General features: G+C 37.1%; 1 long non-coding RNA gene across 1 annotated transcript in view; it reads right to left on the bottom strand.

Annotated features, from left to right (window-relative positions):
- LOC121820968 (uncharacterized) overlaps positions 1-24,050 on the bottom strand; it is a 185,681-nt gene that overhangs the window by 137,958 nt on the left and 23,673 nt on the right. The window contains exons 2-3 of the long non-coding RNA XR_013043036.1: positions 7,442-7,530; positions 5,828-5,898 (exon numbers count right to left, since the gene is read on the bottom strand). This is a non-coding gene — a long non-coding RNA (uncharacterized LOC121820968). The remainder of the gene's footprint in view (positions 1-5,827; positions 5,899-7,441; positions 7,531-24,050) is intronic.

The following is a 24,050-nucleotide window of genomic DNA, read 5'->3' as shown; positions in this document are numbered from 1 at the left end:
AGTGATGAACATGTCATGGAGTAGACCAGCTAGACTTGGGAACCGAAACTGAACAAGATATCTTTTAAAAAATGTGTAATTTCATGGCATAAAGAGGCAAGTGTAAAAACTGATGGCAATTCTTCAAGGCTACTATGAATAAAATCCAAATCAATAACACACTCTTGCACTGTGCAAGAAACAATAGATGTCACTCCTTGAGCGCACCTTGTGTAGTGTGCTCCCCACGCTCAGGCCTGAGTCCAGCTTCCCACTGCGTCGCTGCTGAGAAGGAGGCCAGTGGGGACTGTGGCCCTTCACAGGAGGGTGCTGTTGGCTTGCGTCACCATCCCTTCCACCACCTCAGAAGTACCCTTTCCTCTACGACAAGCAACGTCTACATCTGCAGCAAGAGTCACCACAAAGCTCTCTTTCCTTTTGCCATCTCAGGAACAGGTTTAACTATCCTGTCCAGAGCCCAACCAGCAGAGGTGTGTATACACTTGTGTATTTTTTTTTAATTACAGAAGTTATTTCATCCTGCAGCCAAGTTTGGAAACTGCTGATCCAAGAAACTTCCACTGTGATTGATTCCACCCAGCAAGCTAGTGAACAGTCAAGCACAACATCTGAACTGGGGTAGGGGTGGATTGAGAAGATTCCTGGTCCCTGATCTTTTCCACCATTGTGTCTCTGAAATGACTTTTCAATAAGACAAGAAAGGGACTACATCAGAAGGTTAGCCATCATTCATCTGGTCAATCCAAGTGAATGCCAGTATTTCTTTCTCTGCACAGTGTCCAGTCTCAGCAGAAGCCATTCATTCCAAGTTCACACAGGTCAATTGATAAGCTGTGTTATAATAATTCTGGGAATGAAGTATCCACCTAATGTAACCTCCTTCCTGGGCAGGATTTTATGTTACCTCATTTAGGCTTCCCATAGGCCTACTCTTCTTGGAGTAATTAATAATTAACATCTTGGGGCTAGAGTGACAGCTCATCGACTAAGAGCATTGGCTGCTCTATAGAAGACTCAGGTTCGATTCCCAGCACCCACAGAGCAATTCACATCTGTCTGTAACACCAGTCCAAGGGTATCTGATATCCTCTTTTGGTCTCCTCAGGTACCAGGCATGCACATGGTATACAGATCCACATGCAAGCAAAACACCAATATACATTAAAATAAATAAAAGCAATTTTTGAAAATAACATTTTAATTATGTTTTACTGTCTTTTTGTCTTAAGACCAGAAGTTTCTTTAAGGTGAGAGCTCTTTTCTTTCTTTTCCCTGATCTCCTCCCCCATTCCATTCCCTCCTAGCTGAGTTTGGTAGAAACGTAGGTGCTCGATTAAGAACAAATCAAAATATGACATGAATCACATATTCAAAGTTTTGTATTCTTTTTTCAATGAAAATAAGGCCCAAAATTCCAAAAAGCAATCCAAATACACTCTTTTCAGTAAAAATTCAAAATCTAGTATTATCACTGCTCTCATATCCACAGGGCATCAAAACTGTTCCCTAGCTACTCATAGTCATAGTGCTCTTTATTGTGCAGCAGAAGTGAATGTCCATCAGAATGCTGGCAATACTTTAAGTCAGGTGGGAAACATGCTAAAATAAAACCAAATATAGACTCCCAAAGGCTCCAGATTGCATAGATTAGTATTTTGTGCTTTGAAGATTTGCATCAGTCACTGAAGACTTCTTCTACTGGTTCTTCTTGATTTACACTTAATAGGACAATGAAATTATTGAAATTATGGTCATCCATAAACAGAAGAAATTTGATACTTATTAGTCTGTTTTGTGTGTGCTCAGTTTTGTCTGAATCACTTTTATTCAACATGTAACTAGCTTCCATATGGTGGACTTCGGGTTGGATTAAAGAACCATCACAACCACGCTTGGTGGTATATGTCTGTAATCATAGTCCTTGGGAAGCAGAGGTAGAAGGACCAGAAGTTTGAGGCCACCCTCAGCTTCTTACCAAGTTTAAGGCCCACATAGGCTGCATGAAAAAGCCCCACCTCACCCTTCCCTAACAAGGAATCACTATTATTTTTTAAAGCCTATTTTTAAAAATTAATATTAATAAGATTTAAACTACTGAGTAGTATTGGCAGTGATGTTCTCTGTAATTTAAAACTCAAAAATACAAATTCTTCCATGACATAAACTTCAAAATAATTTTATGTGTCATATTAGGTCATCAGTCTCTTGAGGCAACTCAAGACAAGCTCTCAGAATGCTGACTCCATCAGAGGACAGGTAGACAATGAATCTGAGTAATGAGTAAGCTCTGAAAATATGTACTTCAGTTTGGTTCCAACTGACAACAACAATAACAACAACAAAATAATAATAGTAGTAACCAATGTTCAGCTGTGATGAACTGAAAATCAGTTCATATAAATGTTAAAATCTCAACCCTATTGAGATAGTAACAGGAGGCTTGGCCTCTGGTGAGTGATTGGGTAATATCAATAGGGCCCTTATAAATGGAATTAATATTTCAATAAAAGGGCCCCAGAGAGTTCCATCGCCCTGTCAGAAACAACAGTCTGAAACCTGGCAGAGAATCTTTGGAAGTCGACTGAATCAGAGTCCTGATTTGTAACCTCCAGAACCAAGAGAAATAAAATTCTGTTATTTATGTTACTTGGTCTATAATATTTTGTTGATATAAAGTGAACTGGATAAGATATAGGACTCACTAGAAATTTTTCTAAGTTTTGCACTTATGTCTTAAGTTTATTGTGGACTTATATTTTAGACATTTTAAAAATTATATTGAAAAATAAACTATCAAAATATTCAAACAGTGAAATAAAATACTAATGTGTTCACTTGTTGAATATTTTTGTTATAATTATTTTATTAAAATTGATATAACAATGGGAGATTTTTAAATCCTTTCTGTCTTTTTTTTTTTAATCTTTTAAAACAAGTGAGAGAGGGTCCTAATTCTATAAAAAGGTGAAATCTGGCAAATAATGACAAAGCCTGACACATTGTAAACAATTGATATGAGAAAATGACAAAAAAAGAAGCTACAGCAAACTCTGTAGTTTTATTCCTAATATAATTCTGTTGCTATGGTTTTACTTTGTCTCTGTGAATGGTACATCCAGACGGTCCTTGGAGTGCCACTTAGCATCTCTCTCTTCCTCCCCATGTACCTCCTCCTTCTCTAGACTGTACCCAGGTTACAGTAAATTCCTCCTGGTATTATATGAGAAACACTGCTCACACACATTCACAATTCTTCAGCTCTGTTATTAATACCTTCATTTGACTGTCCACTATTTCTCAGGTATTTCACATAGACAACATCTCAAATATGGTTCTGTCTTCTTGCTAGATTTTATTCCAGAGTATTTTTCTCTTTCAGAATCAAGGATTTATAATTTGAGATAGAAATTTCATCATGTCTCAGCTCTCCTCTGTTTTCAAGGTAATTCCAAAATTTCTGTCATGAATTTAGGGGTTCGACAGTGTCTGGCCTTGCCACCAACAGCTGCCTTGTTCCCTGCTCTTACACACACGACTGTTCTTTAATTTATCTACCACAGGATTTATTTCTAGGATCTAGTTATATACCTGAACCATGTCTGGCACATCACTACACACAAAGTAATGGGTGATAAATTTATCTTAGTGGATGTACAGAAGAAATAGATGAATGAAATGTAATATAACAATATAATGTCATAGCGGATGGAAATCTAGATAGACTATTCCTGATACACCATGTAAAATATATAGATCACTTACCTCAAGAAATAACTACTAGTCAGTACCATTGCATAATATCTAAAGAACTTGACACCACATACTCCATCACAGAACACGGAGGAATCAAGTTGGTACTGACAAGAAAGTTTCCTCTTCAATAGTTAGCTTTCATATCAGAAAATTGCCTACCTATGAACCCTGTATGCTACAATAATGAGCAGCATGGCAAAATAGTGGCATGGATGTTATTAGGTAACCAACAATGATCTGAATGGAAAGCCCATTTCATAGGAGGAAACACATGCCTGGCTGTGTACATATGACCAAAAACCAATGGTTGGGGATCGATCTCATATGTCATATGAGCCTACTATTATTATCTTGTTAAATGGACATAGTATCAAACTATCCTCTAAATACGTATCTCTGTACCCATAGGACAGAGCTCTCGAACGTTATCAGAGAAAATCCTCCATGCAGTGGGTAGTGGCAAACGCAGAAACTCACAAGTGGTAAAAGTGTAAAGAAAGAGTAAGTGTCAGTGGAGTTCTCACAACAAAGGTTACATCTATATCACATCCCTTCTCCCAAAGTGCAGGGGCAAAGTCAAAAGAGCAGGCAAAAAGACTATTAAAACAAGAGGTAAGGGAGGACCAGAGTGCAGGTGTCTCATGGACATGACAGAATCACTACTCTCATGAACTCACAGCAGCTGGGGTTGTCTATACAAGATCCATACAAGACCAAGCCAGAAAACATTCCAGCATGGAGAGGGATCAAGCTCATCAGCCTCCACTCCTAGCTGCAAAGCTACTGATAAGTAAGAACTTCTTGCAGAGGAAGAGTCAGTTTTGTTTAAGGTTGTGGCTCCTTATAGGTCAACCAAGCTCCAGTGGATGGCCTCACACCTGAGTACATGGGCAGCACACATTGAACTCAGTTGGCAATGAGCAAATGGGGAGAGAGAGGGAGGGAGAAGGAGCATGGAGGATGGATCTGAGAAGAGTTAGGAGGTAGAATGAGGATGAATATAATCACCATACATAGTATGCATTATGAGATTCTCAAAGAATTAATAAAAATGTTATGTTTTTTTTTTAAAATAGGGAAAATGCTTCAATATCAGAACTCTTTAGGCATCTCAAATTAAAACAGAAAACTTCTCTTTTACAGGATATGATGTAGTCTATGGGTTGACTATATAGCTTCAAAAGATGTGTTGAAGTTCTGGGCTTGTATTCAGAATGTGACCTTCCTTAGGAATAGTCATTGCAAACAGTTAAGATAAGGTCACAGCCGGGCAGTGGTGGCGCACGCCTTTAATCCCAGCACTCGGGAGGCAGAGCCAGGCGGATCTCTGTGAGTTCGAGGCCAGCCTGGGCTACCAAGTGAGCTCCAGGAAAGGCGCAAAGCTACACAGAGAAACCCTGTCTCAAAAAACCAAAAAAAAAAAAAAAGATAAGGTCACACAGAAGGAGGACAATCATGTAATTTGGGGTAACTGGTGTCTGCACAGAACACCTTGTAAAGATCAAATCAGAGACTGGAGTGACAGAGCTGCAAAACTTAAGAAAGAAAACGTTGAGAGCCACCACCAGATGCTGAAAGGCAGACTGCACCAAAAATCTCAGGGCATGTATGGTCCCCCCCGACCCCTTGATTTTAGAATCCTGGTCTGTAGTCTACGACTGAAAGAATAAATCACTGTTGTTTTAAGCAACCCGGTTTATTTGTACCTTATTCAGCAGGCCTCGGAAGCTAACACAAACATTATTAAACGTAGGAGAAACTTTTCAGAGGAGGTCGGATGAGCAAGAGAACACAGGTGGTGTGGTCATGTAGGAAAAGGCTCTCACTGAGATCAGCAGGTTTTCGGGAGAAGCTGGCAAAGATGAGGGTCTACTCTGCAATGCTTGCTAAGCTTGGAGAGCAGAGGAGCCTGATGACTAAAGTTTAGTGTGGAAACAAAAGAAACCCATGTTTGTGATCATTCCGGTAGAATTAAATAGATTTTCTCTGAATTTCAATGGAAAAGTTATTGAGTGAAACTCAGGGTTTATTGAAATTCAGATATGAGGGCTGCTGATTGGTCCCCAGCACCAACCTCTTAGGGTTCAGAACCTTCTGTGGCTCCAGCTCCAGGACATCTGGTACATTCTCTGGACTCCGTGGCATCTGTGCATTCACATACACACACAATTAAAATTTAAAATAAAATTTAAAAAACTGAAATTAAGATGTTTACCACAAAGCATTTAAATTTCCAAATGCTTCCCTGAAGCATGGTTTATATAATATCGGTTTATGGTTTTGTTTTGTAACAAGGGAATACAGCATGAGTGTCTCCTGCTGGGCTGCGGGGAACTGAGGTCTAGCTCACCTACGGTTGTTCTTCATCCCAGGGGAGTGATAGGTGGAGTTTTGATTTTATGTTGCCGAATTTTAGAACTTGTACATAGTTTCCACAATTCTTCACCAGTTAATTGGCCACATGACATCCCTTTCTGAATTATTTATTTTCATCCATCTTTAGGTTGGCTGAATTTTCTCAATAAAAGTATCTTTCCTCCTTTCCTATATTAGTAGCCCAATTGTTCTAAGTTTCTACACTCTTGGTCATAGTTCCTCTGTAATGTTTAAACTTGAAACATAATTTAGCTAGAAATACGATTCTTTGGTCATACTTGGTTTTTCTCAAAATACCACAGATGTTGCTATGCTCACTGTTACTTGCTGAAAATAGATCATATTTATTCCCCTGGTTTTTAAAAAGCATCCAGGATAATGTTATGATTTTTTTCATTATTCTCTTAGTTTAGTAAATTTATTAAGAAGTAATTTGGTATCAGTCATTAGATCTCAGTTTGTCCTGGGTCACCACATGCCATTTTGATTTGAAAATTCAATTATATTTTCTTTTAAAGAAAAAACATATTCACTCATCTTTATACATATTCTCTTTTTCTGGAGTTACAGTTGTGCACAGGTTTGCGCCCATGACATTATTATATTTGTGCATATTCTAAGTTTCTGTAGTTCCAATACATCTACCCGTGTTTACTCTCATCTTCCACTGTTCCTTTAATTTATCTATATAATTAATTAATTTAATTACTTCTTCCATTATTTCATTTATAATTCTAACTCTTTTTGTTGTTTTATATTTTTTGTTTCATTGTGTCTCCTTTGAATGCTCTCTTTTTTTGTGAATGTTACATATGACTATATATAGCTATGGATAAATGTATATATTATAAGTAAATATACATGCAGTTTTCAGTTTGAGAGTATGGACAACTGTGTGTCAGATAATTATCTGTCTTTTGGATGACTATTTCTGTGATATATGTCTAACATTTATAAGCATTTGCTATTTGCAGACACAGTTCCTGCTAATTATCTCATTTACTATAGATGCTTCATTTGCTTTGCATATGTTATTTTACTTCTTTTTATTTGCATATTCTGTCCTGATTATTAGTCATCTTTGAAGGAGTGGGATTCACTACTTATTAGAGATTATAAGGCTACTTGGCCAGAGTGAAGTTGTAAAATAAGTGAAGTTTAAACATACACTGTGGGTCTTGTATTCAACATACTTCCAAAAAATTACAATAGTTTATTATGCCGTCAGACTACTTACTTTTGTGTTTCTGTGGCCAGAATCACACGTTAAAGTCTCAATTTACTGCAACCTACAGCCTTTACTATGTCTTACCCTCACTGCATTCTCGTCTACTTCCAGCTGTGACAAATCCATTACTCACTTCTCTTGCCTTTGTGCCAAGTTCAGTCTCAGAACAGGGGCTGCGAAGTCAAACACAGAGGGACCATACATATAACAGTAAAAGCATATAATTAAAAGTATAACATATAATAGACGCAAGTGGAAAATAATATAAAGTCCAGAAATTTTGTTCATGTTTCATACGTCAATGAAATAGTTAATAAAACATTTGATAAAATAAAGTTTAGGACAAAACTATCTTGAAAAATGAGTTTAAAATTATATTTTCATTGTCTTGCCTTCAGAGATATAGAATATATGCATAAAATAATGCCAATGGGAAGTATGCAACATGTTAATTGTGACGACCTCTGAGCCCCATAAAAATTATAAGTGACATTTAATTTTCTTCATTATGATTTCATTGAATCTTCTAAGCTGTTACCATTAGATGTGAGTCTTAAAATATGGACAAGTAAAATTCTTTGAACAGTGGAAAAGAAAAAAAAAACATAGTTCTTTAGAGTGAACATTTTTAATTATTATTGTAATGTTACTTTGGAAATCAGAAAAGGAAAGACAGAAACATTCATCTCATGACATGTTTTCAGGATGATGAGTCCTGAACCTCCTGTTTAAACAGGCCCCTTCACCAATCACATGGTTATCACATTATCAGGCTAGAAGAACAGTCAAACTAAACATGAAAAGGTGTGACGTGCCTAGTCTGATCATGAAAAAGAGTGGCAAATTAAAAATATCAAATTATCAAAGAAATCATATATTTTAAGGTTATCAATTTTCTCCCATTGCATTTTATCTTTTAGTATGTTACATAAAATATACTAAACTAAGCACTTGGATACTCAATACCTCCAACACACATGCCAAAAATACTAACAATAGCAGTAAGTATAATAAATAAGTGTCTGAAGCACTTTCATAATGAAATTTATATTCTACACCTTAGTCTTAACTTAAGCAGCTAGAAATTGTTAAATAGAATATGGTTTCCAGCAAAACAAAAGACCATCTAGTAAAGAAATAATTTAGTTCCTAGTTGATTGTTTCATAGAATACCATACATTGATATTACAGAAAAACAAATGAGTTCTCAGTTTAATAAAACTAGTACTGCATGCTCAGGTGTTAGATGAAGAACTGTAGAGACTCAGATTTATTTTTAATTCCTATTTTATTTATTATTATTGTGTATGTGTAAGAGAGAGTGTGGGCATACACGTGCCATTGTGTCTATGTAGAAATCAGAGGCCAACTTTAAAGAGTCTCTTCCCTCCTTGCACTGTGGGATGTGGGGTGTCAAACTCAGGTTTCCAAGCTCATACCCCCAACACTTTTCCCACTGAGCTATCCCATCAGCCCTGGTCTTACCAACACTCTCAAGTCAATACTTGGATAAAATTTCAGAAGACAGAAGTTAGCACCATTTGTTACTGTGTTGGATATCAGTCAAACTTTTCATAATTCCATAAAACCTCTGCAAAGCACTGAATTAGCTTTCTGAAAGAAATTCTTCAAACATCTAATTCATTGTCTTAGAAAAGCATCTAAGATGTATTTCTCACATTCTCTTTAAAAAAAACAGCTGTTTTATTTCAGAGATTGCTTTTAAGAGCTATTGTGAACCATTTCACTATTAAAATGTCCTATACATTTACTTCCATGTCATAGGTATATACACAGAAGTTTTCACAGCCTGACTTCTTCTCCAGGAGCCTATACCTTAATGCTCTCTAGTGCTTTCCAGAGGTGCCTGCTCTCATTCACAGAGGTGAGGTCAGCTAAGAGATCCTCAATCCACTGAGCACTCAGGTCTGTGTCAGCAACCACCAACGGCAGGGTTTATGACAAACGAGGAGCCAGGCTTCCAGCTGAATTTAGTTTAGTTATTTTTGTTTTAATGTATGTGTGAATCAATTAATCCTGTCATAGAAGGGCATCGTAAACTGTGTGCCAGAGTTAATGACTCAGACATTATCACATCATTACACCAGCTGGCATCATGTAGCATGTGTTGTTTGTCATAATATACGCTGCCATGCCTAACAACCATTAATTGTTTACACGAACAGTCATATTTTTCTTCAAAGAACCTTCAGCGACTGGTTAATATTTTGAAGGCTTTTTAAGTGAATAACTATTTTGAGGAAAAGATACCCTTACCAAAATAGCCCACAATGGAAAAACCTGTAACAGGGGAAGAGATTTAGAAGAGGGGAATGTCTTCAGGACCTTTCAAAGAAAGGCATTTCAAAGAAAATCCCCATGCTATGAAACCAGCTGAACCAGGCTCACCCAACTACTGCTAGAATCCGAAATAAATGGAACGATTCCTTCTGAAGTAAAAGTTGGTGTTGTTCCCTAGAAGCATGCTTTTCAGAGGAATACTGGGGGATGTGCCTGAATTATCACCTGGACTTCCTGAGAGAAGATATAGTCCTGCATTTAAACGTTTCTAAAAATCATTATAGGAAACTCAGCTATTGTGTTTCTCTTGGCTGAAGAAAGGAAGCATGTGGCCTCCACAGCCCAAAGTCGTAGTTTACCAGCTTTCTGTGAAATGGTTTTAGGCAGCCTCTTAACAATGTCATTGGCCATATGGCTTTCCCCAGCCAAACATGGCCACCACCATGAGTTAATGTGAAGTTCCAAAAGTTGGAATAGTAAATCACGGTGACTGTTATGTCCTCTAATTCATAGCTTTTCCACTTTGGTTCATAATCCTAACAAAGTCTAAATTAGTCAAAACGACTCAGTAGAAATACAAATGTGATGAAAACATGAATGATTTTGCAAATAAGAAGCAAAAAATATAAATAGAACACAGGTAGTGCACACAGGAAAAGAGTTAAGCTAGATGACTATGAGGAAAAACCCAAGTACCCAAAAGCACTTTGCAAAATGTACAAACTGCTTTACAACTGCAGTGTGCCACTTCAGCTCTGAGTACAACTGAATTCTAGGGTTTGTTTGTTTGTTTGTTTGTTTGTTTGTTTTGTTTTCTAATTCAGTGATAAAGAAGAGGTCAAAGGATCTCTCTACAGGAAAAAGAATTATTTCTGATTTTTGTGGTGATACTGTGTTCCCCAAAATATTGTGCACCCTAATAAACTTATCTAGGGTCAGAGAACAGAACAGCCACTAGATAGACATATAGGCCAGAAAATGGTGGTACACACACACTTTTAATCCTAGCATTCCAAAAGTGGAGATCTGTCTGGATCTCTGTGAGTTCAAAGCCACACTGGAAACAGCCAGGCATGGTGACATACACCTTTAATCCCAGGAAGTGGTGGCAGGAAGCAAAAAAGTATTTAAGACATGAGGACCAGGAAGTAGAGCTGGTTAAGCTTTTAGGCTTTTAGCAGCAGTTCAGCTGAGATCCATTTGGATGAGGACACAGAGGCTTCCAGTCTGAGCAAACAGCTTAGGAATTGGCAAGGTGAGGTTCCTGTGGCTTGTTCTGTCTCTCTGATCTTTCAGCATTCACCCCAATACCTGGCTCCAGGTTTGTTTTTATTAATAAGACATTTTAAGATTCGTGTTACAGAAAGAATGCTTTGAAATTTTTAATTTTCAGGACTTGGAAGTGTATATTATAAAATGCATCATGTATTTTTTATTATTGTAAGCATAAACACAAATGAACATCTTTTCATTTTGAAGTAATGAAGTGAGATATCCTCTGTCCTCTGACTAACATTATATTTTATCCCTACATGTATTCTTTATATTCTTCAGTGACTTGGGAGCCATACTTTAAAAAAGAAACAAAGAAAATTCAATATGCATTTATCTATGGTTCATCTGAATGGAGAAGTTTTTCTTTGACGTCTTGAGTAATTGGCTATGGTGATGAAATGAAATACAGATTCTCAAAGATTCTAGCTCAGTCATTGTCAATTAGCCCTCCTGTAATCCCAGCTTTCAGGGTGGAATTTCAGACATTAAGGTTGTCCTCAGTGAGTTTTTACCAAATGCACACATTGGAAATGTAATCGCACTTTTAAAAAGAACCTCACATGTTTAATTTGATGAGTAGTTCACAAGTATTATATTGTGTCACATATTATATGATTCTTTTTCAGAAAGATATTTTGTCATCTTTTACAAAAAAAAAAGATACATTGTCCTCAAAACTTGGGAAGGTTCATAGCAGTTTAAAGAGAAAAAAAAAAGCTATAAAAAATGAGCAAGATGAACTTATTTTGCAAAATAAAAATAAATTAAATTTAGCACTTTTTATTATTATCAGTTGGTTGAAGGATATGGATTGTTGAGCCACCTCCTACATGATGCCTATCTAGAGATAATCATATAATATGTCCTATGGGAAGCCTATCTAGAGATATCATACAACATATCCTATGGGATGCCTATCTAGGGATATTATACAATGTAGTTCATACACAGCCTAGGGTGTACGTCAAAAGTAAGGTTGATATGCATATAGCTGCTCTCCTGGAACTTCCACAAATCAGATATGTCTTGCAGATAAACAGAAAGACACAAACACACACAAAAGAAAGCTTAAACACATGGGAGGAAGAAAGAGAGGGGAGAAGGAGAAAGGGAGGGAGGAGGAGGAAGAGGAAAAATGATCACTATTCAACCATTGATAGTATGAAAATACATGAGTACATGATATTCTTTGTAATGTTTTAAGGATGGTTGAGTTAAATACACAGCATTTAATTGATTCAAGAAAAATAATGATTTTCATAAATTTGAAACCTTATTGTTCTATTTACATATATGGAACCTTTAAAAGCTGTGCTAATAATTCTCGTTGGACATTTATTAAACAAGATCTCCCCTATTCCAGGCTGACTTCGGCCTCACAGCTAAGGATTACCTTAAAAGTCTGATCCTCGCAGCTCTAGAGCTGGGATCACAGGCCTGTGCCAGCACACCTGGTTTATGTGGTGCTGAGGACCAATCCTAGGGCTTCATGAACACACAGCTCCACCAACTGAGCTATGTCCCCATTGCCCACGTAGCCCAGCTTAATCATGCTGTATTTAAGTAACTCCACAATGACTTTCCATAATGACTCCTATAAGTGTTTATACAATACTCTTACTGGAATTTTTAGAAAATCAATACTTTTTCAGAAAAACAGTATAAAGTTGACATGAACCATATTAAAAACCAATTTCACGAACATCGTTTTTCAAAACCTAATTTTACAACGATAGATTGGTTTGTGGAGCTTGGATCTACATTCTCACATCCTCCTTTATTGTGTTTCATTGACATTCTCAATTGTGTCAGTTTTATTAACAGATCATCCATTTACTAACATCAAAAATGTGGGAAAGAGCATTGAGATGAGAGCCTGAGGTGGGCAGAACTTGGGAGTTTAGGGTATCCACTCATCACACATCTGTGGCTTTGTCACATGGCTTTTTGTTAATTCTTTGTGATGCTTAAGACAATAATCCTGGATATATTATTAAAACACACTAAAAATTTAGCATTCTGCTTAGAAGCCAGGCTCCTCACATGTGGCAATGTCAAAAGGCTCCCACTCACCATACACAGAAATTGTCTGAATTCTCATTATTGCTGTGGAAATTTTTAGATTCTGACACATGATCAGGGTTGTTGCTAGTTCATTGTAAACTACTAGTGCTTTGGGTATGATCATTATCAATCAAGTATAATTTGCATAAATGCTGATGCATATTTTTTCATAAAGAATCTCTTTGTCCTTTTATGGGTTTTATCCTATCATTTTCCAAAAGGAGATATATTTTAAGAATGTGAACCATCAGGCACATAAATAAAAACCACTAAAATCATGAAAGGTTTCCTACAGAGGGGAAGGAAATATCCCTAATACACACAGACAAGTAAGAAACTCCCAGAATATATTAAGAATACCTATAAGTAACTAAGAAAATATAGGTAACCAGGTAAAAAATAGTTCACCCTTTTAGACATTTCACAGAGAAGATATTGAGATGCCTAACAAATGTAGGAAAAAGTCTGACATTGTTAGTCATGGATTAAATGAACATTAAAACGTAATGTGGTACCACTGCATACACACTCCAGAATGGCAGGAATATAAAAAGCTTTAACACCAACACTGATAGAATGTAAAGCAATCAACTTTCATGAATGGCTATTGTGAATGTGATTTTGTATGACTTCAAAAAACTATTGAACAGTATCCATTAAAGCTGGTCATATGTATACTCATGACAGCAATTCTATTCCTGGTTATATATTTGTTACAAATTGGTTTATAAAATTATACTACATAACTATCTTAGCAAAGTTATTTCACAGCAGAATTATTTTTATTATTTAAGACAACAAAAGTTTTCCAAATTCCAATCAACAACCAAACAGATTTTTTGAATTGTCATGTATTCCCACAGTGAAGTCTTAAGAAATTCCATCTTTACAGGATAAAATTACTGCAAGTAAATGCTACAATAGAGTTGGTTCTCTAACATGACTTTGAATGAAAAATAATGGATACAGAAGAGTACACATAGTATCACCACATTTATATAAAAGGATGCAAAGTAGTTTATGCTGCTCAAAGTTGGGATATTTTACTTGGGGTAACAGTATAACACAGGACAGGGGCACGAGGAAGGATATACATTTTTTAATAGTTAGCTACTAGTGTGTTTGACTTGTGAGAGCTCTTGGGAATGTACCCTGTAATATAATTATCGATAATAATTCTTACTGTATTGAAGTGCTAAAATCTCCCTATGCATAGCAGGCATAACCCAACACAAACATATGCACATTCATATTTAGTCCCCCTACACACACACACACACACACACACACACACACACACACACACACACACACACACACTTCACTGTAGGATGAGCTCTTCCAGCCTGCAATAGAGCATTTCTTGAGGCTGCAGATGAAAAGGTTAAAGGTGACATTAAAGGTGACATCAGGGCTTACTTCATGGATGTGTATGGCCAGTGCATCATAAGGAACCAGGGATTATTTATTTTTAAAGGTTTGTTTTTACTTTTACATGTGTGTGTGTGTGTGTGTGTGTGTGTGTGTGTGTGTGTGTGTGTGTGTGTGTGTGTGTGTGTGTGTGTTTTATGTGTACAGGCCAGAATCCCCTGGAATTAAAATACAAGTAGTTTTTAGCTACCTGAAGTAGATGCTGGAAACCAAATTTGGGAAACAGAGTTTTGATTGCCCTTGTATTTGGTTTAAAACTCTGATGAAGCTATTTTGAAAGTTCAAATATTTTTTAAGATAGGGTCTTACATATTCATTTTGAGCTGGGTTCTGCCATTTGTATGACAGTCCTTGGTACATTATTTACCTTTAAAAGAATTCTAAAGGCAATTTTGTTAAAACATTTAGAAAAACAAACTTCTATTACATTAGGAGATACTTTGGGAGAAAAATAAAATTGTGTCTCACATGCAAGGCCACTCAAATAGACACACAAAGACTAATTCATGGAAGAAATACTAAAATAATTATTAGAGAATGGGACTGGTGGCACAGACCTGGAATCCTAACTCTCCAGGAGGCTGAAACAGCAGGGTTACAAGTTCAAGGCCTGTCTGCACCACAGAGCAACTTCTTGGCCAGCCTAGGAAACTTAGTAAAATTCTGTCTCAGAAGAAAAAGGAGCAGCCATGGTAGCATATGTCATTAATCCCATCAACTGGGAAATGGAGGCTGGAAGATCGGTAGTTCAAGACCACCTAGTGAGCTTGAGTCTAGCCTAGATGACATGAGATTCCATTTCTAAATACAAGAGAGATACAAAGATAGAGTCAGAGACAGTGACAGAGAGAATGAGAACAAGTGGGAGAAAACTTGCCTAGTATGTGCAAAGCCCTAGGCTGTTTAATTCTCAATTACACTATACATACATACATATGTATATGTGTATATATATGCATGTATACTATCTATTCCACTTAACAGTCAATTATATATGTGTATATAATTATTACATAATGGTTATTAGAAATTATTGTGAAACAATAGGAAGACAAATAATTCTTCCTGATGTACAATCTTACAATAAAATTCAGTTACTTCCCATTAATTCATCTTAGTGAATCAAAAAAAAAAAGATTTCAGGAAACATATCCTTGGGAATACTGAAACTGTGAGTTATAGGTATGCATCAATTCAAAAGTATGAGATTTGCTCATTCATACATATGCTCATCTTTTCATTCTCCAACCATCTATCCACTCATTCTGTTAACGTCACAAAAGTAAATCAAGCTGGGATTCCACCATAAAAGGTGTCTAGCATATCTACAAATAAATGTTAGACAAGATAGAAAATGTGTCCTAGGAGACATATTTGTTATTCATAACATTAAAAAATATCTGTTGAAATATGTAGATGTGTAGAGAGATCAGAAAAGTATTTTTATTCTTATTCTCTTGTTCTTCAATGTCTAACTCAAGTATAAATTATTGGAGGAAAATTTCTTCCATCCTCTTTATTCACTGTCGTACATAGTTTGAGCTTTGGATTTAAACATAAAAATGGGGTAATTACGGGTAGCAAAATAATGGGAAACCCATAAATTTGAGTTGGAAATTTGAAAGTTATATAAGTTATAAACCAAAAATTCCATAAACTTGGCTGACAGACTTTAATCAAATTCTTCACTTTGGAGTGTAGTGTACTGAGTAGTTAGGGGCAGACTCTAGAACTTCTGGTCTACCTGGGATTTCAATTTAGCTCAGTTCTGCAAACCTAAGCAGTCTGGATTAAGCTACTTCATTTCTACAGCTCTATTTCTTCATTGTGATGTACAAATCATGGTATCCCTTTTCTAATAGGATTATTGTGATGATGGGATGAGTTAACATATTTTATATGTTACATATGCTTTGTATGTCATTATTTGCAGGATGTCTTGTCTAACTTTTATACATAGTTTGTACATTATATAATTTCAAAGACAGAGGCCTAAATAAGGAGTACTTTTATAAAACAGATCTTTCCTTCACTATCCATCATAGGTTTATTTTGTTCTTAAATCATGGATGTCTACTAAAATTAATATTTATATTTGAAGCTTGAAGGAATGGGTTATGTTTGATTTATCTCCTTCAGTTCTTATTACATTTTCCTCACCTTTGTTCTTATTTATACAAAATGGCTAGAATGATCAAGTTTTTTTTTTTTTTGGTTTTTCGAGACAGGGTTTCTCTGTGTAGCTTTGCGCCTTTCCTGGAGCTCACTTGGTAGCCCAGGCTGGCCTCGAACTCACAGAGATCCGCCTGGCTCTGCCTCCCAAGTGCTGGGATTAAAGGCGTGCGCCACCACCGCCTGGCTCAAGTTTTATTATGATACTGTTTATTGTCTATCAAAGTTAATCAAACTATCCAAACACTTAGTAATTAAAAGCACAATTAATTCTTCTTTCTCATGATCCCATGGGTTGGATGAGATGTTCATCCACTGGCTTCATGGAGGTAAGTAAGTCTGGGATGTCTAAGACAACCTTTTTTACAGATTAAGCAATACATGTGGTTGTTGGATGGGGAGCCTCAGTTCTCTGAACAGTTCTCCTCCAGTCCACACCAGCTAGATCTTCCCATTTTGAAGAATAAGCCACAAAAACAATGTGACTATGCCTTTTAATCTACCATAGTTTACCAAAATAAAAAGTATTTGCATTCCTTACATACACACACTAAAAGCATATACCTCTCTACCTCTCGTATCACACACACTACCCCTGTATCAAATGGCTCAAAATGCACAATCTCCCAATCTGTACTGGTCCAAACTAAACATAACTAATTAGCTGAATTCTTTTGATACATAGATCCTAGTACAAAAAGACAAATTATTAATATATGCAATATGGTGAGAGAAAAGACAAGAGAATTCTATTAGACAAAGCCTTTTCAAGAGGAACAACAGAAAATGGTCAGCCATTTTCATTTATGATGATGCTGAGACAGAACTGGGCACATGCTTCCAATAGGTTCAACATGGATTCTTGGATGCCTTGGTTGTACTTCATATGATTACCCATCTGTTTCGGGATATGATGACATCAGGTAACATTCAAAACAGCCAAAAGTAAAAGATGGTTCTTGATTTTTAGCCTGGAGAGTCAAGCAAACCATGTAGCCAGTCTAGTTGCAAATGTGAGGAAGAGTCTTTGTTGGTTTCTAGCAATTTTCTCTTAGACAAGAACCTGACTGTTCTATAATCTGATGGATCTCTAAGGATCTGGGATGAAGATGATGATATGAGATGTGGCCAGCACACACACACAAAAGGGATTGGTACATGAAAAAATTGAAGTGAGAGGAGGAGTGTGTGTGAGGAGTGGGGGAAGCCCTGAGTGAATGTGTAAGGAGTGGAGAGGAATTCTTGAGTGAATGTGTCTTGTCATGGACACAACCATGTCAAGAACCCCAAAGACTCAGACCTCAGACCCATATGAGTGCCAAAACCTTGCCCCAGGTGAGGCTCAAAAGGATGACAAAGCCTTCTTTTATCTTAGTGTAAATGTTGATAGTGTGTGCAGAAACTATTAGAAAGGGTAGCTTCCTCTCCTGGGATGACAGCTTGAGACTGCTCCCCTGCAGAGATCTCCTACTGAGATCAGCTGAGCCCACTTCCTTGTTTGGCTACATATCACAAATCTGCCTCCTTGATTCAGACATATAAAATAAACTCACTGAGTATCTGGGTTGCTGCTGCACTTGGTGCCTCCACAGGAGAAGGTACCACTCACCTAACCCCAGCTTTACTGGGATGTGTCTGTGTGTCTGTCCTTTCTCCACCCGCTTGTCACCCCAGTCAAGTTATTATTTGAATGCAGAGTGAGGCAAAGGAACTTGCTTGGTTTTCACTTGGTTTGCCTGCCAATTTGCCGTTAGCCTCGTCCACACCTCCAGCCACATGGCCTTCTCAGGGAAGGCCTATCCAGTTATTCCTCAGACATGCAGTATCATCACCAGGACCTTCAAAGATAGCAACAAAAAATCTAGCTAGCTTTCACTCCTCTGAGTCTGATATGTTCAACTCCAGTATCTGTCTCCTTTAAATAGTTTTGTCTCTTTCTCCAGATGCCAGGGATGGCATATAAAATGGCTGATGTGCTACTAGCAGAGATTGGAGATGAGGGACCCGAGATTGTGGACCATCAACCCTACGTGTGTTCCCCTCCAGATCTTCTGCTTAGCATGCCTCTAGAGGGCCAAGGCAGAAATGTCTACATGTCCCAAGGTCATGCTTTATGGCATGCACATGTTATGTTCTCCTCCACAGAATTACTTCTTGTAATGCTAGTCTTTTTTCTTCTATCTGATCTTCATGTTCTTTGTTCCTAGATCAATGGTGATTTCTGTGATACAGGGTAAGAGTGAAGTAAATACAGAGATGATCACCCAGGCTGGGGTTAAGGCACTTATGCAGGTCATGGGAAAGAACCTGCAGCTTGGGGAAGCTTTTCAGGCTTGGATAAACTGTATCAATGTGTGGTCAACTATAGCACATGGTATGATATACATCAACACACTGGACTCAAATTAGCCATGATGAGTAATTCAATTTCTGAGGCTATTCCAAGGGCATTGTATAAAACTTGAGAGCCTAAGGGGTATTGGCTGAGGACTGTGGATGGAGTAACATATAGATGGGATGACAAACTAGAAGAGTGGGAACCTAGAATAGGAGGAAAATGGTGACCTCCACCAAGAAAGGGAGATGGCAACTTTAATCCAGATATTTTGATTCCTCCTGAAGGAGTAAGGAGACAATGTGTCAGTGGTTGAAGTGATTAATGCAAGTTTTATTGGATTCCTAGATTGAAAAGAGCTGCCAGGAAAGGTAAGCTTTCTTTCATGGAAGGTCTGAAAATTGGATCAGGTCTTCCTTGGAATTGTTGGGATAAGAAGGACAAAAGTTGTTGACTTGCAGGGACAGATTTCTTGTCTGAGGTCATTGTAGCCCACCAGTCACAGGGGTTGGTGTTTACAGAGGGCTGAGGGGGAACTTAGGCAGCTGCAAGGGTCTTGAGGTTGGAGCAGGTTGTGTGAGAAGGAAATGACTGTCTGGTACATTAACTACTGTTCATTTTTGCAAAATTGCATATTGCTAGCCTCTGGGTCAAGTGCTCAGAAGATTGTATAATCATTAATAATAAAAACAGATTATGCTTGCTTTGGTGTTAAGTCTGGGATAGTTCCTGTGTTTAATCAAAGATGATGAAGAATATATTGGTGATTTTCTAAGAATAACCATTGGAATCATGAGAACATTTTGTACCGGGTGATTTCTCCTCTTCTTTCTGTTTCCCCCTGCTTATGATAATAAAAGACTGAGGTTACCAAGGCAAAAGCAGAAGCTAAAGAAACTGTAGCAGAGAAGCTACTTAGCAACTGCAGAAGCCTGAAGTGACCTGTCAGCTTGCAGAAGCAGCACTGTCTCTGAGTTACTGTGCCTTCCAGGTATCCCATCCTTCGGACGCCCGAAACTGCTGAGGCTGGTCCCCAGCAAGTGGTGTCCAATGTGGAGCTCAAACCCATGACCCTGGAATTAAGAGTCTCATGTTCCACCAACTGCACTAGACAGCTACCTCCGAGACACCTTACAGTTCTCTGGCATACCCATTACATGACCTGCTTATACTTCTATACATTTGTAGAAGCTAATTCTCTCAAATAAATAACATGACTTTAATCGCTAGCCTGGAACTTGATGTTAGGAGATTCTATCTCTAGCTGGGAGGAGCTACAAAAATATCAGTAACATGTTTTTCAACATAGCAAAAACTTGTAGACAGATTTTTCTTTGGGCCACTAGCACATAAACACACACACAAAAAAAATCAAAAAACAAAAAACATGGAGCTTTTTTTAAATTTTGATTAATTATAAAACTTTTGATTAATTATAAAAGCTTAGCCTATAGCTTAAGCTTGTTCTTATAAGGTAGCTCTTATAACTTAAATTAACTCATGACTTTTAATCTGCGTTCTTTTATATGGCTCCATTACCTTTACTTTGTAATGTCTGTTCTACTTACTCTCCGTCTGGCAATTCCACCTTCCTTCTTCCCAGAGCTCTTTCTGTCCAGAAGTCCATGCTAGACCTTCTGCCTAGCTATTGGCCATTTAGTTTTTTATTAAACCAATCATAGTGACATATCTTTACACAGTGTAATCAAATATCTCACAACAGAAGATGATCAGATGAATTGTGACCTTCTTTTATTCAGTCCCTCCAGTGACTTCGTGTCACTCAGAGAAAAACTTCAAGGCCTCACAAAAGCTAAACTGCAATCCTTGTTCTTTGATGTGCTGTACTTCTGCCTCTGAAGATTTATGCTTGATCTCCCATCTCCGTGGAAGACGGCTACTCCAGATGCCCATAGAATTTGCTTCCCTACTACATCATGTCATTGCTCACATGTGGTTAGCTATCAAAGCTTCCTTGATCACGTTCTTAAAATTGAATCAATTCTTTATAACCCAAATCTTCTAGTTCTGATCCCTCTTTCTTCCACAGCACATATAACCACTCAACATAATTTACAACTAATATCTAGCCTCTCTCTACTTTCCTCGCCTCAAAAACTGAAGTTCTACAAAGGTAATGTTTTCTATTGGTTTGGTTCTGTGGTGTTATACTTAAGGTCTGGAAAAGTGCTTGTCCTAGAAGAGATTCTCCACAAATTCACAAGTCATTTGTCATTAGACTCATTGAAATAAAAATGTTTGTGCCATTTTAAATAATAAATACCGCAGTATAAATAAGGCCATGAGATCCTCTTAAGATAGGCTGAAAGGATGAAATGGAGATAACACAGCAGCAGGATTCAAGATAGAGAAGAAAACAAAGGCGTACAAGGGAGTCACATGATATTCCTTCGTTTCTCCTTTATGATGCAGAGGAGATTGAGGAAAGGAACAATAAACACACATAGCCAATCCTCAATGCCAATTCAAAAGTAGGAAGGAGGAAATACCAAGACCATGCTAGAATACAGGACAGACAACTACAATCAGAATAAACATCTAATTTTTCAAGCCTACTTTGCTCCTTGCAATGCATAAAATTTTGAAAACTTATATCTTCTTCCTTTGCTTAAAAAAATAATTTTAGCATACTTTGCTCAGTGGATATAATAACCAAATGAGAATGTGTGTCTATATTTGCAAATGTTAAACACATGATAATGGTGATGATGACATGACCTCCAAGAGTGGGACTAGCAGAGCTACAAAGGCAGACTATGCCAAAGAAGTCCCCGGTAAGCCTTCTGCCAAGAAAAGTTGAGGCATAGTCATCTTCAGCTTCAAGGTTACTGACTCTTCATCTGCTATGTAATTAGGATGGTTGGTTTCTAAATCTGTTATGTATTTAGAACATGCCATGCCCTTCCCATTGAATTGGAATTCAACTGTCATCATTTACCCTACTTAATTAATTTTATTTTATTTTGCATATTTGGAATTTAGTGATTCAGGAATGTCATATGCAAAATAGCACATGAGTTGGTACTGAGAGCCAAAAGCCAGTTTTTTATTATTACTTTTTAAAATAGGAATACATCATTGGAAAACAGGTCCTTCTAGCTGGCCTACTAGCTTGTGTTTCTTTGAAAAGTCTTCATAGTTTAATAGGTGCTTATAGATACACATGAAAAGAATAAACCTGGGAGCTACAGGTGTAGTTTGGTTGGTAGACTACTTGTCTATCAAGCACAAAGACTCTAGTTTAATCCCTAGCAGCATATAAACCAGGTGGTGCATATTACAGGTGGTGCATGCCTGTAATCCCAGCACTCAGAAGGTGGAGGCTGGAGGATCATGAGTTCCAGTTCATCCTCAGCTACACAGTGAGTTAAGTTCAGCCTGGGATATATGAGACAGTCTCAAAAGAAAGTAAGAAAAGATGGGAAAATAGCTTAGTGGTTAGAGTTCTTGTGATGCAAATGTAAGGACTAGAGTTTGGATCTCTAGAACTTATATAAATGACGGGTGGGCAGTCGTGGCCTCTCTGTAATTCCAGCCTCAGAAAATAGAAACAGGGGATCCCCAGAGCAAGCTGGCTAGCAGGTCTAGCCATATCTATGAGCTCTGAGATTGATGAGAGAGCCTCCTGCAATGAGAAGTAGTGGAGGATAATTCATGACATCAACCTTCGGCCTCTACCTGCAATCACACACCACCGCATGAGCACCCCAAAACACATACATACCAAAAACAGGAAAAGAAAGAGAAAACTATACAACAGTTAATACTGAGAAATTCATAAAGCTGCCAATTTTAGTGTATTGGCCTAGTTCTCCTTACAGAAGGAACATTTGGGAGTTTATGTGAAGGTATAGGGTACAGACAGATGTACAGTAGGAGCAAGATGTAAAGTGGCCACTGTCTCAGGAGCTCAGCATGGGATATATATATATATATATATATATATATATATATATATATATATATATCTCAAGCCATCAATTCCCACCTTTCCATGGCAGGAAGGGAGAAACCCATTAGTACATAACTAAGTGAAGTCTAAGAAAGAAAGAATATGTCAGTGCACTTCCATGCTCTGTGTTGAGGAAATGATCTTATTCCACAGCTGGATTTATAGTAACTATTAAAATCCACTTAATCTCTGGGAATTGTCATGAATCTGTAATGCTAAATTAACTTTAGAAGTGATGCTATTATTTGAGTATATTTTAATAAATAAGGTTTTCTCCTAAAGTTCAAATTAGTGCAAAGTTTTGATATGACATACCCAAAACAGTCAATTAAACTAAAAGATATAAAAGGAAATAAATATGGGTATTTAATAAATTCTGAGAAGTTCTTTAAGATGTAATAGATAAGGGTTGTATATCAACTCTAAGGAAGATTGGCATCAATATGCTTTTGAAAAAAATTTAAATTACAAGAAATTGATTTCACATAGCACTTCATAATTTCCCTCGTCAAATCCTAAAGACGATATTAAAACATCTGTTTTTTAAATATCTTGCTGACAGTAGAATGCTATAACCCCAGGGAGTCTCCTAATTTTGCATAAAATTTACATACTCATAAATAAATTAACATGGGGGAATAAGGATATAATTTGCAAACAATGCAGGTATTTTCAACATACTCTTAATAACTAGCTTAGGGCAGAGAACAATAGTTTAAAAATACATTTCACTTTCATAAGCATAAGAATTTTTTATAGCATTTTATATTGCTCAATTTTCTCTTATTTACTCTCAAAAGTTCAAAGATAGCTCAGCTGCTTCAAAATTCACTGCTAGATACATTGCAATTATGTAACAATAACAATAGTATTTAAAGTGTGCCATATATGGTAGGCTCTAATACCAAATTGTCTACAAACAAATAGAGGACCTGGATATGAGACACAGAGGGTTTCAAAATTCACTGCTAGATACATTGCAATTATGTAACAATGGTATTTAAAGTGTGCCATATATGGTAGGCTCTAATACCAAATTGTCTACAAACATATAGAGGACCTGGATATGAGACATAGAGGGTAAGATGGAACCTTATCTTCTCTTAGCCTGTCACAAAACAACTTTAAATACATGTAACCTA

Source organism: Peromyscus maniculatus, chromosome 10, assembly GCF_049852395.1.
Source record: "Peromyscus maniculatus bairdii isolate BWxNUB_F1_BW_parent chromosome 10, HU_Pman_BW_mat_3.1, whole genome shotgun sequence".
In the NCBI taxonomy this organism is placed as follows: Eukaryota; Metazoa; Chordata; class Mammalia; order Rodentia; family Cricetidae; genus Peromyscus; species Peromyscus maniculatus.
The sequence above is the reverse complement of the archived record's forward strand: the minus strand, read 5'-3'. Positions and strand labels throughout refer to the sequence as shown.